A 19,760-nucleotide genomic window follows, 5' to 3' on the forward strand; every position below is an offset into this window, starting at 1 on the left:
CAAGTTCCAGGACAATCAAGAAGAAACCCTGTCTAAAAAACAAAAACAAAAACAAAACAAACACATCCCCCCCAAACAAAACAAACACAGGGGACAGGGTGATGAAGACCTATAATTCCAGCTGTTGTGAAATACTGCTCTTATATACTGCAAAGATTTGTCACTCATATTGGTTTAATAAAATGCTGATTGGCCAGTAGCCAGGCAGGAAGTACAGGCAGGGCAACCAGACTAGGAGAAATCTGGGAAGAAGAAAGGCAGAGAGTAGGTCACCAGCCAGATGCAGAGAAAGCAAGATGAGGATGCCTTACTGAAAAAAGGTACCAAGCTATACGACTAAACATAAATAAGAATTATGGGTTAATTTAAGTTGTAAGAAGTAGTAATAAGCCTGAACAACAGGCCAAACAGTTTATAATTAATATAAGATTCTGTGTGCTTATCTAGGACTCAATGGCTGTGGGACTGGGTGGGATAGAAACTTCCCTCTACACCCAGCACCCGGGAGGTGGAAGCAGGAGGATCAGGAGTTCAAGATCAGTCTCAGTTATGTAGTCAATTTCAGGCCAGTATGGAGGGTTACATGAGACAATGTCTCAAACAAAACAAAGCCTCAAAAACTTTCTGGACAAGTATAAGTAAACGAGCAAATCAATCAATAATCAAATTGATTATCAAAACACTGGTTACTACAAATCTACTTGTTGTGAGATATTTGATACGCTGTAAAAAAATGTCACTGTAATTGGTTTAATAAAAAGCTGAACAGCAAATAGCTATGCAGGATTTTTGAGGCAGAGAGGACACTGGGAAGAAAAAGGGCATAATCAAGAACAGATGCCAAGGACACAGAACAAGCAGTATGGACATTACAAAGTAAAGGTAACCGAGTCACTTAAAAGAATGTGGATTAAAAGATATAGGTTATTTTAAATTGTAAGAGCTAGTTTGAGCCAGGCAGTGGTGGCTCATGCCTTCAATCCCAGCATTTGAAAGGCAGAAGTAGGCAGATCTCAATGAGTTGAGGCCAGCCTAGTCTACAAAGCAAATTCCAGGGCAGCCAGGGCTACACAGAGAAACCCTATCTCAAAAAAAAAAAAAAAAAAAAAAAAAGCTAGTTTGAAACAAGCCTAAGCTATCAGCCTATCAGCTGAGATTTCATAATTAATAATAAGCCTGTGTCTGAAGGGACAGAAAAAAAATCTGCCTACATATGGTGCCCAATGGTCACACTTAAGACTTGAGAAAGCTTTAAGCAAAAAAAAAAAAAAAAAGGTTCCAAACACACAAAAATGGAGCCAAACCTGGGTTACTAACTTCACAGTCTCTCATGCAGGCAGTAATATAGAGCCGGCTGCTGTCAGTGGGCTTGAGTCACCAGTTCACCATAAGCTAAACTTCACTGCTGTGGAGTATTAATTCAAGATGTGTTACATTTGTTTATATTGTGGAATATTTGTTTAATGATGCAAAGATGTATTGTATTCTTTTATGTTGCATTTAACTCTGTAAAGCTGTGTTACTTTGCTTGCCTAAAATACCTGATTGGTCTAATAAAGAACTAAACAGCCAATTGCTAGGCAGGAGAGAGAAATAGGTGGAGCTGGCAGGTAGAAAGAATGAATAGAAGCGAGAAATAAAGAGAGGAGTGAAAAAAGGAGGGAACATCAGGGGTCAGCCACCCAGCCACTCAGCCAGCCATGGAGTAGGAAGGAAAGGTATCTAGTATAGAGAAAGGAAAAGACCAGAGGCAAAAAGTAGACAGGATAATTTAAGAAAAGCTGGTTAGAAACAAGCCAAACTAGGGCCAGGCAGTCATAAGTGAAGACTAAATCTCCAATTGATTTGGAAAGTGGGTGGCAAGCCCCCAAAGAGCAAGGAGTAAAACAACAGCACTGGGCTGCAGTTTAAGATTTTCAGCCGGGCAGTGGTGGTGCACGCCTTTAATCCCAGCACTCGGGAGGCGGAGGCAGAGGCAGGCGAATCTGTAAGTTCGAGGCCAGCCTGGTCTACAAGAGCTAGTTCCAGGACAGGCTCCAAAGCCACAGAGAAACCTGTCTCGGAAAACAAAAGAAAGCAAAACAAAACAAAAAACAAAAATCTCATGCAAACAGAAAAGGTTACAGATACTCAGTAATGCAGGTTCAGACAGGGAAAACTCTAGACAGGTTACAGTGTATTCAACAATGTGTGTACACTTAAGAAAAAAAAGAAAAAGGACATAGACAGTAATAAAAATAAATAAATAGTTTAAAAATAACAGAGTAAAGTCTTTAAAGAAAGTAATAAAAAAAGAATATGCCATGTAGAGATGGGAACTATACAGGAAGTTTGGACCTGTATATAATTGTGCTGTCTTTGAATTTTTTGTTTGCTGATGAACAAACAAGAGCTGCTGCAAGACACTAGATTATGGAAACTGCTAATTAAACCAAGCTATAAATCTTAAAAATGTCTTAACTTCAAAATGGAAGTCAAAAAATACATTGTATTGGAAAAGAGGTTATGCTTCTGTTTCCATGGAAAATAAAAGGCTGTGGATTCCTTCAAGGTTAAAGAGATCAGGTTTGAATTGGGGGGACCCCCTGAAAATCCTGGCTGCAGACATAAAGAAATAAACCTAGAAAAACTACAAGATAGGTGACATATATGTTACCTGCTCAAACAGAAAACAAAAAGTCATCTTTGGCTGGCTTGCATATAACACATAGTCTATACTTGTATTACTGCAGATACATATGCTACCTTTGAAAGTTTGTGTGTTTTCAGAGCAAGGAGACCAGATACCAATGAAAACTAGTGGCCCAGTGATCCAGCCTCTCAACCACTAGTCTCAAATATTTTACACTGGTATGGATTTTTGTATATTGACATGAATTTAAGGTTATGTTTGTTATACTGTGTAGATGTTTATACTCATTTGAGGGTTTTGTACCTATGCAGCTCATTTAAAAATGTACTGTAAAGTTCCAGCCCTTGAAAGCTATTTAGGATAATAAAGAAATGCAAGTTAGTAGTCATCTATAATAATCAAACTTGTAGTTAGAATAGGGATGTTTTCAAGGTTAAACAGATATATTTAGAGAAATGGTCTTCAAACATTTCAAAGACCTACAGGATATGGCATTTAAGATGTTTAATAACATAAAGCTTTTCATGACAATGAGACATGTCTGTTCCTAGCAGCATCAATTTACTTCAGAAAGAATGAACGACACTGAAGAACCTCCATGTGGAGTGTGCTTTCCATGTGGCAAAGCTAGCCATTTGAGTAAGAAACTGCCCTTGCCTTGACTGATGACAGCATGCTGTACAAACCGTACAAGCAGGATATAAAAGAAAAAGACTGTTGAACTTTGCCAATATTAGGTAATACAGTCCTTCAAAATTTCTGCTTCACAGAAGTGTCTGTCAGATATTCTAGGCCTACAGGCCAAAGATTGGATGCTCCAACACTGCAGAGGAATTTGGGGTTATTGTCCAAGTAGCCAGATGTCTGTCATTTCTATATTTTTGGAAGTTGTTTGCAATGTACTGTGTTTATTCAGGTAATGTTATATCCTTCTGAGTTCTTTGATGGAGTTGAAGACTGGATAGTTAAAGTTTTATTTTTTTCTTTGTTTTGATAGAAGGTAAATTAGGTACAAAACTTTGGACTCACCAAGATAGAATAAATATTGGAGTATTTTCTTTGAAATTGCCAAATACGAAATGGACTAGACATTTAAATATAATTCTTACCTGATAATTGTTCTTATTGTATATAGTTTTACTATGTCTGAGTTAAAGTACTTTCCTTGTTATTTAGACAAAAAGGAGGAAACGTGAGATATTTGGTTACACTTTGTAAAGATATGTCACTATGAATTAGTTTAATAAAAAGCTGACCGGCAAATAGCTAGGTGGGATTTTCAGGGCAGAGAAGATGTTGGGAAGTAGAGCGGAGTCACCAGGAGATGCAGAAGCAGCATGTCATGTAGGAGATGAGGTTAATAAGCCATGAAGTACTCTTAACTGCTGAGCAATCCCTCCAAGCCCAAAAATTCCATTCTAAAAGGTAAAAACTGGTACAGAAAAGTGCCAAATATCAAATCCTGTATATTCATGCCTGGCAACCAGGATGTGTGGTAGTGTGATGCGGCTTTAAAGAACAGGCTGCTTTTACCATCTTGCTGGCTCAGCCCATATGACTTCTCTCTCTCAGGCTGGCTCTATTCCCTGCTAATGACTTTCCTTGGGAGATGGTCGAGGTTCTTGGCATCTCCAACTTCCGGAGTTTCCACTGCATTTCTAGCTCCACTCACTGCTGTAGCCACTGCACTCCCATACCCATGGACATCCTGACCCTGAAATACATTCCTTGGTCTTTCTAGCTTTCTTTTGTGTGTGTGTGGGGGGGGGGTGTTCTTTTGGTTTTCCCTGTGTTTTTGTTTTGTTTTGTTTTGTTTGGGGGTTTTACGTTTGCTTGCTTGCTTAAAACAAGGTTTCTCTTGTTAGCCCTGGCTGTCCTAAACTTGCTCTGTAGACCAGGCTCTCAGAATCTGCCTGCCTCTGCCTCCTGAATGTTGGGATTAAAAGCCAACAGGCCTGGTCCAGGCTTTTAAAATTTAGGTTGGCACTGACACAATGGTTCAGTGGACAAAGGCTCTTGCTGCCAAATGACCTGAGTTTGATCCCTCGGACCCACATGGTGAAAGGAGAGAGCTGACTCCCGCAAACTGTCCTTTGACTTCCATGGCACAAACACACTAAATAAATTAACTAAAGGAAAAAAAATTTAGATGAAGTCTCCACAAGCTCCATAATCTTATATTCTGCATTCCTTTAAAAACTGCCTTACCTGGGTAGTCCCATGTGAGGCTGCCAACTCAAACGCTAGGGCCCCTTGAACCACGGCTGCAGTGGTCTCTGAGTGTCGGCATAACTGAGCCCAGGTAAGACTCCTCTAGGCGATTCTGTGCAGTAGGGCATCCCAATGCTCTCTTCTCAAAGCAGTCTCTCAAATGAGCTAAAACCTTTCCTGGCTTGAGCAGGATGCTATGGGTAGAATCTGGCCACTTTCTGAGATGTTCTCAATGTGCCTTTCCTACTGCTTTGGTGTAAAGTATTTATACCAGCTTCTTTAATAGTCCTAACTGCTTCCACAGCCAAGCTTTCCTGCTCTTTCTCTGGGTATGTTGCAAGTTTTTCAAAGATAAAGCACTTTCCTCGAGCAGTACTTTATCTGCCCACAGGCCTCTATAAACCATGCCAGCTGAGTGCTGTAATGCTTGAAAGTCCCTCACCAGATAAATTAACCTTATCACTTTGAAAAAAACTAATAATTTTCTCTGACAATTTCATATATGTATATAATATATTCTGGTTACTATCATCCGTACACTCTCTTCTCCTCCACCAACAACCTCACCTCCCCCTTCTCCTCCACCATCGACCTCACCTCCCCCCTTCTCCTCCACCATCGACCTCACCTCCCCCTTCTCCTCCACCATCGACCTCACCTCCCCCTTCTCCTCCACCATCGACCTCAACTCCCCCTTCTCCTCCACCATCGACCTCACCTCCCGCTTCTCCTCCACCATCGACCTCACCTCCCCCCCTCTCCTCCACCATTGATCTCACCTCCCCCTTCTCCTCCACCATTAACATCACCCCCCCTTCTCTTCTACCATCAACCTCACCTTCCCTCGCCTTTTTTTTTTTTTTTTTTGGAGACATGGTTTCATATAGCCCCAAACTTCCTATGTAGCTGAGGATAACCTTGAATTTCTGATCCTCCTATCTCCACCTCCTGACTCCTGGAATGACAGGCATTTGCCACCATATTCCACTTATGCAGTATTGGGGATCAAATCTAGGACTTTGTGCATGCTAGGCAAGCATTCTACAAACTGAGTTACATCTCCCAACACCAATCCATCATCCTTAACTTACCCTCACACAAAATCTCAGACCCAGACAAAACACAGATAATTTCTTTCTTCTTCTGGTGCTCAGGGTGGTATGGTCCTAGACTACTAAGTCAATTCCCAGTCCTCTGTTTACTTTTTAAAGAATCTTAGACAGTCTCAGTATGTTACCTAGGCAGGCAATGAACTTGTCATCCTCCTGCCTAATTTACTTAGGAGATGGGATTATAAACCTGCACCAGGCCTGATAAAAATGTAGACAATTTTCCTGTTCCCACCCAAAGCCTCTCAAGCACAGTCTTTACCACCCACATCTTATCAGCATCCTCGTCTGCGCTTCTACCTGAATCACCTAATTCTGTAGACAGCACTGAAGGGCTTCCCTAGCCCACAGCTCTGAACTATTTTGTTTTTGAGAAGTCTCTACATAGCCCTGGTTGTCCTACGACTCACTATGTAGACCAGGCTGGTCTCAAACTCAGAGATCTGCCTGCCTCTAGGACCAAAGATAAGCACCACCATTCCCAGCTCTCCAAACTCTGTACAGTTCCTGTATACCAGTTCCCAAGGCTTCAAAACCAGAAGGTATGGTAGTCACAGCAACAACCTCATTTCTCCGCGACCAATTTTCCCCATTAGACATTGTTGCTGTGATAAAATACTAACATGAATAACTTAAAAGAATGATTTATTTTGGCTCAGGTTTGGAGGCTTCAGTCTGGTATGGCAGAGAAGAAATGGTGGGACAATGTAGCTTCATCACGGTGACCAGGAAGCAGAGAGAGAGAGACAGAAAATGTCTGCAGTAGCAGGCTTTCTCCTTTGCCTCCTTTTATTCAGTTTGGGCCCTGTCTATTCAATGGAGCTGCATAAACAGGGTGGCCCCAAATTAAACCTCTCTCAAGATAAGGCTCACAGACACAAACAGGTGTTTCACTAATCTAGGTGCCCATCTCATTCCAATCAAATTGACAAACAAAATTAACCCACACCTAGTTATGTAACTGAAAAGGAAAGATGAAATTAACTTTTGCAGATACTATTATATCTCTTTAGAAAAGCCATGAAAATCTTTTACCGTTACTAAAAGAACCACATAAATCAGTGATGTATTCCTACAGACATGTACGAAATTCATGCCAGGGTAACGGGGCTTGCCACCAGCCCCATGACCTGAGCTGGTGTGTCCAGGACTCACCGGGCAGAAAGAGATAAATGGTCCTCTGTCCCGCACACAGTAATAGTAGCACATGTGAGTGCACACACACAAGAAAAATCGGAAAAGTTTCAAAAGATAACAATGCCCTCACGCCTATCATGAATAAGCAGAAAATGTAAATAATTCAAAATACTAATACAGCAAAACAAAAAAGATCTGAGAAATACTTAAAGATCTTTCAAAATCCAAGGAACACAAATAACTTGAACAAAGAGAAAAGTCATCACCTGTTCTCAGTAAGGATGGGTATCACAAGAACATCACATACTGGGTGTGGTGGTACACACCTTGACTCCCAGTTCAGCGAACTGATGAGCTGGATGGACGCCAGCCTAGTCTACGCTGAGTTCCTGGCCAGCCAGCACTGCATAGTGAAATACTATCTGAAAATCATTCTTCGTACATTAGTCTAAAAATACAGCACAGACTCAATAAAAACATATAGGACTTAGCCTGGCAGTGGTGGTGCACACCCACAGGAGCCAGAGAAAGGTTCATCTTTGAGTTCAAGGCCAGTCTGGTAAACAGAGTGAGTTCCAGGCCAGCCAGAGCTACAGAGGGAAACCATGTCTCAAAAAACAAACAAGAAAAATCATACAGGACGTATTTTTTTAAAACATTTTTTAAGATTCACTCAATTTTATGTGAGTGTTTTGTCTGCATGTGGGTATGCACAGCTACATTTACCAAACACCACAACAAATTATAAAGTAGCTAAAAGTGGTACTAATGCATGAATACTCAGCTTACTGTAACAGAACAAGAACTCCATCAACAAACCCACATATGGCAAAGTATACCACATATAGAACATGATAAAAAGGGCAAGAGAGATGGCTCAGTGGTTAAGAGACTGCTCTTCCAGAGGACCAGGGTTCAATTCCCAGCACCCACATGGCAGCTCACAACTGTCTGTAACTACAGTTTCAGGAGATACAAAACACCCTCACAAAACCATGAATGGAGACAAAATACCAATGCACAGAAAATAAATTTAAAAAAAAAAGGAAAGCCTCCAAATGTTAAAAAAAAAAAACATAAGAAATTTTAAACAATTGAGAGAAAAATGACTTGTTCAACAACAGGTATTGTACAAATAATTACACATCTGGGAAAAAATTAAGTTCAAACTATATTCCACACTAAAATAAATCCTGAGTGCAAAACAGACATAATGGTAAAAATATATAAAATACCTAAGTTAATTTTAAATATAAATTTAAGGATAAGATTACAAGACAAGGCCAGCAAGGCCAGCAAGATGGTTCAGTGGATAAAGCCACTTGCTGCACATGCCTGATAACCTGAGTTTGATCCCCAGAACACACCTTTAAGATAGAAGCCAGGCCACGGTGGTGCACACCTGTAATTCCAGCGCTTGAAACGCAAAGGAAGGTGATCTCTGTGAGTCTGAGGACAGCCTGGTCTACACAGTGAATTCCAGGCCAGCCAGGAATACATACTGAAACTGAAGAAAAAAAAGAGTTCTCTGTATTTGACAGGATAGCATATAATCCCTGCGAACAGACACTCGAGAAGGCCATTCTGTCACTAGGGAGAAGATCTGTAACAAGAGCAGGGTAGTAAGGACACTTTCCTGTGTGTACTGTTACAACTTTAGAATTTTGTGCCCTGTAAATAAATTTCTGCATTTTAAAAGCTAAAATTCAAGGCTGGAGAGATAGCTCAGCAGTTAAGAGTAATGTCTGCTCTTCCAGAGGACCAAGGTTCAATTCCTAGCACCCACATGGCAGCTCACAACTGTAACTCTAGTTCTACAAGATCTGACACCCTCACAGTCATGCATGCAGGCAAATACCAAAGCACATAAAAATAAATAAATCTTAAAAAAAAAACAAAGTTAAAATTCAAAAACAATGAAGGAAGCTTTCCTGTAGAGGCAGCAGCCTCCTTCCGGCTTCTGTGACTGTGTTCAGAGATGAACAGCTCTGTGTTCATCTGGAAAGCCTCAGCACCATTTACTGACTGTAATCCCTCGAGGAAGGAGGGCATGGCTGAATTACCTCGTGTTCCCTGCGTGCACCTGGTGCCTTACATGGACCAGGGTGGAAAGACACTACAGCTGGGTCCACTGAGTTAAACTAGTCCACCAGTGCAAACAATTCAGCATAATGGGAAAAAGTGGTCTTTTTGTTTAAGCTGTTTTGCAAAGTAGTAATGCTAAGGGCAGAAAACTTAGCTTCTCTAAGCATCAAAATTAGTCAAATGCTAAAGGAATTTTCAGCAGACCAAGCTAACTGTATTAAAAATAGAAAGGAATTTCCTTTTATTTCAGTTAATGAATGAAAGTGGATTTCAGAGACCCGAAGCACAAGCACTAAAGATGATGATGTCTGACACATTCTAGAGTCATTGATGGGATGGCACAGCAACCCCTCCATTAAGGAAGAACTAACTGTATCATTGTGATGGTTGTCATAGCCATATACATGACCTTCACAATCAAGTATCAACAAATAAAGAGTCTATTTTTACACATTTGTGACCGAGTCATGACTTACTAGTAAAATGACTAAACTGATTCATCACTGCTAATTTCATTTTTAAGATGTTTACTTAAATGTATATGTGTATCTGCATATGTATATGAACACATGCACTCAGTGCCCAGGGAGCAAAGGAGGAGGCAGGGTGTCCAATGCCCTGAAAAGGAGTTGAGGGTAGTTGTAAAATGTCTGATTTGGACGTTGAGAACCGAACCCAGGTCCTCTACAAGAGCAGCAAAGCATCTTAAGCACTCAACCATCTCTCCAGCTCCCAAAGAATCTATTTTGTTTGGGTTTTGTTTTTGCTTGTTTGTTTGTTTGTGTCTTTGTTTTTCGAGACAGGGTTTCTCTGCAGAACAGTCTTGGCTGTCCTGGAACTAGCACTGACCTTGAACTCACAAAGATCTGCCTGCCTGAACGCTAGCATTAAAGACTTGTGCCACCAACGTGGCTCAAAGAATCTATTTTTAAAGTTAGAAAAATCACCAAGCCCAGCCCTTAGGGGCCTCAATTACGATAGATAAAACCCTTGGCCCAGGAAGCTGTTCTCAGCCTCAGCAGGTGCTGGCAGAAGCAAGGCCAGGACCTGCACTCCTACTGGTAGCCATGTACCAGCACAACCAGGTCACATTAGCTAGCTAGTGTGACAATCAGGACACACTCTTGCCTGATGTCCTACTGGTACTGTGTTCTGATGAAGACTCTAGACAATGTATATAACCCAACCAAAAATATCTAGGAGAGAATCTTTGCTCTGTCATTAGCACTTCAAGACTCCCTACTATAAATGCTATCTGGAAGACAGTTCCGCTCTGACCACAACAAATACAAAGAGCTGTCTGAGTGAAGAATGACACAGAAGGCCCCAAAGAAGAGGTTCACCTGGGGTCCTTTTTCTAGGGACCAGAGCTTGGGAGCCCTCAAAGCTCTCAACACAACAGCTGCAGAGTGCAGTGGCTCCTTCCATTAACATCTGCCAGAGCCGACTCTCCATCCCTGCTACTCTTTCTTGCCCATCTGCCCCCATGTTTCCATCCTACACCTTCAGTATTTCCTTTTTCATTTTTCATGTGTGTAGTATTCATGTGTGTATACTTGCTCTTGTATGTATTACACGTGTGAATGGTTGTGCATGTGGAAGCCTGTAGTTGCTAACTATAATCAATTTTCTACTTCATTGAGTCAGGGTCCCTTAGTCAAACCCAACCTGGCCATTCTTCCTGGCCTTGTCTTGGTCTTCCCAGGCTGGAACTACAGTCAGTGGCCATCTTAACTGCTGAGCTTTATCTCCACTCCTCCTCCTATACACTAGGAGCAGAGTGGTGTGCTAGTGGGCTAACTATGAAGACACACCCCAAAATGCAAACGCGGCTATAATTTGTTACTTTCTAGTCACCATTCCCCCAGCACAGAAACATCACCTGGCTTGTGACTCTTCTTTAAGATTCACTTTTATTGCTTATGTGTATGTTGGTGTCTCAGGGTGTCTATGTGAGGGTGTCATGTGTGTGTGTGGGGTGCCTGCAGAGGCCAGAAGAGGACATTGAATCCCTTGAAGTTGCAGTTACAGAAGTTTGTAAGGTCCTGCAATGTAGAGTTGAATTTCAAATTCTAGTTCTCATGATAGAGGAATAAGAACTCTTATTTTTTTTCTGTTTTATTTTTTTGTTTATTTGTTTTTTGCTTTTTTGAAACAGGGTTTCTCTGTGTAACAACCCTCACTGTCCTGGAACTAGTTCTGTAGACCAGACTGGCCTCGAAATCACAGGGATCTGCCTGTCTCTGTCTCCCGAGTGCTGGGATTAGAGGAATGTGCTATCACCAGTCCAATGCAATAAGCATTCAATAAGCACTCTTCACTGATATCTCTCCAGTCTGTGAATTTACTTTTTGTTTTTAATCTTTTTTTTTTTCAAGACACAGTTTATCTGAGTAGTCCTGACTGTCCTGAAACTCTGTAGACCAGACTGGTCTCGAATGTGGAGATCTGCCTGCCTTTGCCGACCAAATGCTGGGATTAAAGACGTGTGCCACACTGGGCGATGGTGGCACATCTCTTTAATCCCAGCATTTGGGAGGCAGACAGGCAGATCTCTGTGAGTTAGAAACCAGCCAGCCTGGTCTACAGAGTGAGTTCCAGGACAAGCCTCCAAAGCTACAGAGAAACCTGTCTTTAAAAAAAAGGAAAAAAAAATGTGTGCCACTATCACCTGGTGAATTTGTTTTTAAGTAATATCAATGGGACTACAGAAATACATACACTCAGGTACAAACACACAAAATAATAAATAAATCTTTGGAGTTTTTAAAATTAGATTTATTTTATGTTTATGAGTATTTTGTTTGAATGTATGTCTGTGCATCCATCATAAGCATGCCTGACACCCTCAGAAATCAGAAAACCCTAGTGGATCCCCTGGAACTGGAGTTAAATGGTTGTGAGTCACCATTTGAGTACAGGGAATTGAACCTGGGTCCTCTGCAAGAACAAGTGATCTTAACCACTGATCTATTTATCCAGTCCAATAAATAAATCTTTAAAAAATAGTAAGAAGTTAAGAATGAGAGAGGAAGATACCTGACATCAACCTAAGGCCGCCACACTCACAAGAACACATACATATACCACACACAAGCCCACGCTTACACATAAATCAAACACATAATAAAAATAAAAATTTGTCTCAGCCAGGTGGTGCTGGTACACACCTTTAATCCCAGCACTTGAGAGGCAGAAACAGGGAGATCTCTGAGTTTGAGGCCAGCCTGGTCTGCATAGTAAGTTCCAAGACAGGCAAGGGTATACAGAGAAACCCTGTCTTGAAAAACAAAAGTAAAAAAATATTTGTTTCTGATACCCAACTAGGATTTATTTCCAGAATATAAGGTTGGTTCAACAAACAGAATATAATTAATATAACATACCACATTAACAGAAGAGAGTTGGGGATATAACTCAGCAGAGTGCCTGCCTAGTATGTATGAAACCCTGAATTCAAAACCCACCATCATCACATAAAATCCCATGTATTAACAAGCACCTGTGATGTCAGTGCTTGGGATATAAAGGCAGGAAGATCATAATAAGTCCGAGGTCACCCTCTATTGTACAGCAATCTCAAGACTATCCTGGACTCTATGTGACTCTGTCTCAAAATAACAAAAAATAAGATTAAGGAAAAAATTATGGGTAGTGCTGACTAGTCTAAAGAGAGAGTTTCAGGTCAGTCAGGGCTACACAGTGAAACCCTGCCTCAAAAAAAAATTAATTAAGTACAAATAATAAGTGATTGTGAAGTGCTATATCCTAAATGGGGCATCTCAACAACACTGCAGCCCAGTATCCAGAGAACGTCAAGGAAGAACGACTGGAAAGGTTCTAAGAGCCAGAGGTTGAGGAAGACTGGTAAACAGGGTCTTTTGGACATGGCATGACCACCGTACTCATGAACTCAGCTGTGGCAGACTGTGTAAGACCTGTATGAGATCAAGCCAGTCAACACTCCATCATCAACCGGGAAGGGCGCCATAGGCCCCACCACTAGCTGGGACGCTACTGACGGTTGATGGCTGCTCGGGTAAGAGGACTAGTTTTCATTGGGGATGTGAACCATGCTCCAGAGGTCGGGCCTATGCACGAGCGAGCACTGCGGCATAGTTAACCTGACTTAGTTACATAAAGAGAGGAGAACATGAAGTTGGGAAGATGATGTGGGAAGAAGTCTAGGTGAAGTTGGAGGGAAATAGGACAGACAAGATCTAAATTCATTGTATGCATGTATGAAGTCACCAAAGGACAAACAAATAAAAATCATGATGATCATCTCAACTAGTATTAAAAAAATGTGTCAAACCTGGCGATGATGGCTCATGTCTTTAACCCTAGCACTCAGGAGAGAGAGGCAGGCTGATTTCTGTGAGTCCGAGGCCAGACTGGTCTACAAATCCAGTTCCAGGATAGCCAGGGCTGTTACACAGAGAAACCCTGCCTTGAGAGAGGGAAAAAAAAAAGGTCAAAATCAATACTCTCTTGATTAAAAACTAACTAGAAACAGAAGGAAACGTCCTTAACACACACATAAAAGCTATATATGAAAAATGCACAGCTGCCCAGCCTGGTGACACACATCTTTAATCCCAGCACTCAGGAAGCAGAGGCAGGCAGATTTCTGAGTTCAAGATCAGTCTGGTCTACACAGGGAGTTCCAGGACACACATAGTGAGACCCCGTCTCAAAAAAAAAGTCATACTCAGCAGGTGAATGAAACAAAGACTTGAACCTTTTCCCAAAATCTAAACAAGGATGTCCATTTTTGCCACTTTTATGTTATATCACACTGAAGGTACCAACCAAAACAATGGGAAAATTCTCCCCCTCCTCACCCACCCTTCTCCTTAGTTATCAAGTCAAAAGGCAAAAATAAATTAGTTCTATTTCACATAACTGTAAAATACAATCATATTTCCTTGCATATGTGTGTATATAATATATGAATATGTGCATGTGTATTGAGGTGTTGCACATGAGTACATAGGTACAAGTCTGTGTGGACAACCAGGTCAATATCAGGTATATTCTCGTCTTTAATTTTTTTGCTTTGTTTTGTTTGTTTTTTCAAGATAGGGTTTCTCTGTGTAACAGCTCTGGCTGTCCTGGAACTGGATTTGTAGACCAGGCTGGCCTCAGACTCACAGAGATCTATCTGCCTCTGCCTCCCCCCCCCCAGTGTGTCACCACCGCCCAGTGTACTTTATTTTAGTGTACTATTATTGAAGATGTACAAGCTGTACACTGGGTGTGTGCAGACAACAGTGCCCATGCGGAGGTCAGAGAACAGCTGTGGAGTCAGTTATCTCACTTTACTTTTAGGAGGATTTCGGGGTCAAACTCAGGTTACCGGATTCATGGGGCAAATATTTTTATTTTCTGCGCCCTCATTTAGCACCTGTTTCTTTTTCTTTCTTTTTTTTAAAGATTTTTTCTTCTTTGGTATGGTGGTACAGGCCTTTAATTTCAGCTCTCAGGAGGTAAAGAGAGGCAGATCCCTGAATTCAAGGTAAGTCTGGCATACAGAATGAGTTCAAGAACAGCCAGGGACACACACACACACACACACACACACACACACAAAAACCCAACTTGTATCAAAAATCAAAACAAAATGTTGTTTCTTTATTCAATTATCAATATATAGGGGAGGGTACACACGAATTCAGTACCTGTGAAATCTAGAAGAGGGCACTGGATCCCCTGGAGCTGGAGTTACAGGCAGTTATGAGCCACTAGGTGGGTACTGTAACCAAACTCAGGTGCTCTATAAGAACACAGAACATCCAGAAAATGGGAGAAAGTATCGGCAAATCATTTATCTGACAAAGAATTAACATCTAGAGTATATTAAGTTTTATAACCCAACAAGAAAACTCAGCACAATTTAAAAACACACAAAGTGGGCAGGAGAGCTCTCCAGTTGTTACAAGTGTGCACTGCTATTGCCGAGGACCTGAGCTGAGTCCCCAGGACTCACATCAGACACTTCACAAACACCTTGACTCCAACTCCAGCTTTTAGATTCCTTGAGCCTCTGCACTCATGAGAACATACCCACACACAGACACAAACATCTACATGTAATTAAAAATAATATATCTAGATGGTGGAGACATGGCTCAGCAGTTAAGAGCACTGACTACTCTTCCAAAAACCACAGTTTGTCTCCAATAACTCACATGGCAACTCACATCCAGCTCCAAAGGTTCTGACACACCTCTGCTCCTTGGGCACTGCATGTATGTGGTGCACAGACAAACGTACAGGCAAAACACCCATATACATAAAAATAAATAAATCTAAAAATGTGCAAAGAGCTTAAATATCATTTATGATAAGTGACACAAATGGCCTACAGATCATTTAAAGTATACGAAAGGACTTGGGCAGGTCATATATGAATTTTATGCTATTTTATAGAAAAACCGTCAAAACCTACAGATTTTAGTGCCTAAAGGGATCCTGAACTCAATCTTCTATAGATCCTGAGGGACAACTGTATATCCAAATGGGCATGCAGAAAAGATACAAGGAACTAAAAGCAAGAATTCAAAGATATATCCGTATACTGGTATTACTCTATATTCTCAGTCTTCTGATGATGATCAATTGTGCACCATGTCCCTAACATCATCATTCCCAATAACCAAAAGGTAGAAAGAGCTCCAATGTTCATTAAAAGATGAGCAGATTTCTTTTAAAATGTGGATCTATAGCATTTCTTTTAATCCCAGCACTTGGGGAAACAGGCAGGTTGAAATCCAGGCTGGTCTGTGAGTTCCAGGACAGCCCAGGCTAAGCAGAGAAACCCTGTCTTGAAAAATAAACTGTGAATATACATACAAAGCAATATAATTCAATCTGAAAAGGGAATGAGACATAATAAGCAATACTTGGATGAACCCTGAAAACAAGGTGAAAGGAAGCAGCCAGAAGAGATACATGAGGCTGGAGAGCTGGCCAGCAGTTAAAGACCTTGTTCCCAGAGGGTCAGGGTTTGGTTTCCAGCACCCACACAGCTGTTCCCAACCATCCCTAACTCCAGTTCCAGGGACCTCTGTAGACACCAGGCATAAATATGGTACACATACATACACACAACTAAAACACTCATATATATAAAATAAAAATCTAAATGTATACTTTACACTTCCTTTCAGACGACAGAAATTATCATAAGCAAGCTCACAGAAAGTGGAACACAGTTTGCCAGGACTGGAAGACAGGGAAATGAAGGGACTGTTTAGTGGGGACAGTTTCTGTGTAGAATTATTTAAAAATTCTGGAAATAGATAGTAAGTACAGCTATACAGTACTGTGAGTATATTTAATATCCCCAACTACTACACTAATCACTAAAATTGTAAATTTTATGTTATGTATTATTTTCCACAAATTAAAACATTTTTTAAAAATGAGAAAAGTACAGCGAGTGGAGAAGATGATGAAACGAGAGCAGAGCCCCGTCTTACTGCCACCTGCCAGCCAGATTCAACTCTGCGACAGGGGCTGCTCCCTGCCACTCACACCACCTCCTGCTACCTCCCATTTCTTAACAAACAGGGAGACTGCGAAGTCAGTGGGTACAGCAACAGGAAAACACGACTACGTTTGCACACAAGCTTAACCCCTAACTGGCTAGTGACCCAGGGCCAGAGAGAAAACTTGCCTGAAATTCACCCAGAAAAGAGCTAACACTATCATCCCATCCGTTCACATGGGACTTGAGAAGCTAACACAGCAGCCCCAAGCACAGTGCCTAACAGCACAAGCACTCAAAAAACTCAACAGTACCCAGAAGTATCACGTTAGGTGACAAAAGTCACCTGATCTTGTTTCTTGAGCAAACTCAGGATGGTAGTAAGTTACAGGGGCAGGAGCTCATGTGGCCGTCTGGAGACGTGGTTTGAAGGCCTGATCCACACGTACAAGCTGAAAACTGGTTCAGTGGGAGAGACAGCAGAAACCACATGTACCAGACATGTCAGAACCAACAAATGGATAACGCAGCGTGAGCAAACAGCACATAATCCTAAGCCTCCTAGGCTCCCTGAGACACATTCATCTGAAGTGATCCTGAACTGTGGGCACCCTAAAGTTTACCGCCCACGTTAAATACATATGCAGCAGTCACAGTTCCTTTCCCAACTGGACTGTGAAGCAGTTTACATACGACGTCAGGCAAATCACGATCTTTATGGCTCTGTGTTCTAGCCACAAACTAAGGATAAAGTTTTTGACCCACTTCAGGACAGTAATCTAAATTGGTGGTGGGGATTCCCAAGCCAGTGGCTCTACAGCACATAGAACCCTCTGGAGAGGTACTTTTTCTTCCTTTTTTCTTTTGCCACAGTATTAAAAGAGAGAGCATTCAACAACAAACGAGTTCCAAATAAATCCAGTTCTTCCATTTCAACTTATGATAAAAGAAAGAGTAATGAGCAGGGGCAGTGGCACACACATCTGCTATCCCACATACTCAGGAAACTGAGGCAGGAGGATGAAACATTGTGGTCTGACTGGGCAAGGAAACCTGACTCAAAATAAAGAGCCACAGGTGTTGCTCAGTGGTAGACAATGCCCTTGTCCCACATCCCCAAACAACGAAATAACAACGATTGAAATAACATTTATACTTGTTTATGCTGTTGGTGGTTTCCTAAAGACTGCGTGCCAGGCAGAAACGCTGCAAATATATAAAGAGCGCTTTAGATCTGAAATACAACAATACAAACTTAAAAAGATACAATCTTCAATTAAGCATCACTCAGCATGCACCTAAAATATATTCAGCACTAACTAGACACACCTGATCCCGACTCTCTACTAAAAGCTTCAATCTGTAGCAAACAACACCCTGGCATGGCAGCACACCGCACAAGCGATCTCTACAAACGCACACGAAGACAACATCATTAAAGACTGTTCCTATGTCGACTTCACAAAAATTATTGCAAGATCACCAGAGAGCGTCTAATCATCAGCTCTGTCACCATAAGAGATGAAGAAAAACGAGCAGAACTAGCGAAGATTCCTGCCAGAACCGCCCCCCACCCACCCGGGGGCTCACTGCCCTCTTCATCGCCACCATCTGCACAACTTTCTGTGATGCAGTGTGGACCCAGAGCTCCCTGCAGCTAACGCTATCGCATTATAACCCTGATGCAACAAACCCACCTGGAAGTAAACACCAGCAACACGAGAGAGCAAAGTTTAGGTTTAAGCAATACAGAAAACCAGAAACCGAGCACGCCCAGCGAAGACTCTACACGTTGCCTCGCTATCGGGTCTTCGCAAAGAAGCAGGACTGGGTCACAGGGGCTATCTAGCTCGCACTCTGGAAACCCCAGACAACCCCAAAGCAGGTTCCTGAGGCCCAGTGCGACCCGGGCAGCTCGGCCCGGGCGGGGGCGCGGTCGGGAAGGGGACGCGCGACAACCGTCCGGTCCCCGCTCAAGCCTGCGGTCTCCGGAGCCGCCCTCGGGCTGCTGGACAGCGCCCACGCCCGCGCGTCCCTGCCCGGGCTCACCCCCATCCCGGAACTCCCGGGCACGAGCGGCGCGAGGCCGCAGCCGGGGCCCTGCCGCGCCGTGGAGCCGCGCGCTGAGGTACCTGTGGCGGCGAGGCAGCTCCCGGGCGGCGGCGGCAGAGCGGCGGAGCGCGGCCTGCACGCTCCTGGCCCACGGTCCGGTGTTTGGAGCCCGCCCTCTCCCTCCCGGCCGCCCGGCGCCCGCGCAGCTCCCCGCCCCTTCACCTCTCAACTCCTACCTTTCCCCTCCCGCTCCGCCGCCCTCCACACGTGCTCCCAGCGGCGTGCGCATGCGCAATCTGGCTCTGCCTGCGGCTCGGGGTCGCCCCCTGGCGGTCCTCTACCACACAACCGCTGGAGGAAGACCTGCAGCTTCCCCGGTGCCTGGAAATGGAAAAGGGTGGCAAGTGTCCCTTAGGAATTTTGACCGCACATTCCCGGAAAGTTACCAAGAACACGCACGAGAGGCTCATGTTCTATGCTTTATAAAGGATTAGAAGCGAGGCTGGGCGTGTGGTTCAGTGGTAGAGCAATTGATTCGGACCCTGGGGACCCTGGTTTTGATCCACAGCATCATCAAAAAAAAAAAAAAAAAGGGAATTAGAAACAACTGAATTAGGTAGCAAATGCATGTAGTTAGTGAACTGAGTACAGGAGCCTCCCACATCAAGGATGTTTAATGAGCACTTACTGACAATGAAAGGTGACTCAAAAACAAGACTGGATTGTGATTTCATTTTTGTAAAAATGACGTGTGGTCAGTGTTTATTAAGTGGAAGGATATGGGTGTTCATCTCTTCCACCTGCTGACTTGCATGTGTAACAGGTAATAAATATCACCGAAACAGTTATGCCAAGTGCTGAGTTAAGCTTGTTCTCTCATTTGACCTTGGAAATAGAGGTGTCTCACAAAAGGAGGGGGTGGGGCAGGTCCCAGGCACCCAGCAATAGTCCCAACCCTGGTTGCTACGCTTCCCTTTGTCCTCATGTACACCCGTGGAGAGAGATCTTGACCACACTACGAATGCCCAACTCTTGGCTCTCT

General features: G+C 42.7%; 1 protein-coding gene across 5 annotated transcripts in view; it reads right to left on the reverse strand.

Annotated features, from left to right (window-relative positions):
- Scap (SREBF chaperone) overlaps window positions 1-18,974 on the reverse strand; it is a 68,101-nt gene extending 49,127 nt beyond the window's left edge. For 2 of the 5 annotated variants that reach the window (XM_087905223.1, XM_087905222.1), the window contains exon 1: window positions 18,795-18,883. The gene's annotated coding sequence lies outside the window, so the exon portion shown is untranslated. Of the gene's footprint in view, window positions 1-18,363; window positions 18,503-18,794; window positions 18,909-18,954 lie in introns of those variants that run through there. The other 3 variants (XM_048423625.3, XM_085688902.2, XM_048423624.3) reach the window with 3 other exon arrangements.
- Between the last annotated feature and the right edge of the window lie 786 nt (window positions 18,975-19,760).

The sequence above is a fragment of the Myodes glareolus genome, chromosome 4 (assembly GCF_982192425.1).
Source record: "Myodes glareolus chromosome 4, mMyoGla1.1, whole genome shotgun sequence".
NCBI classification, from domain to species: domain Eukaryota; kingdom Metazoa; phylum Chordata; class Mammalia; order Rodentia; family Cricetidae; genus Myodes; species Myodes glareolus.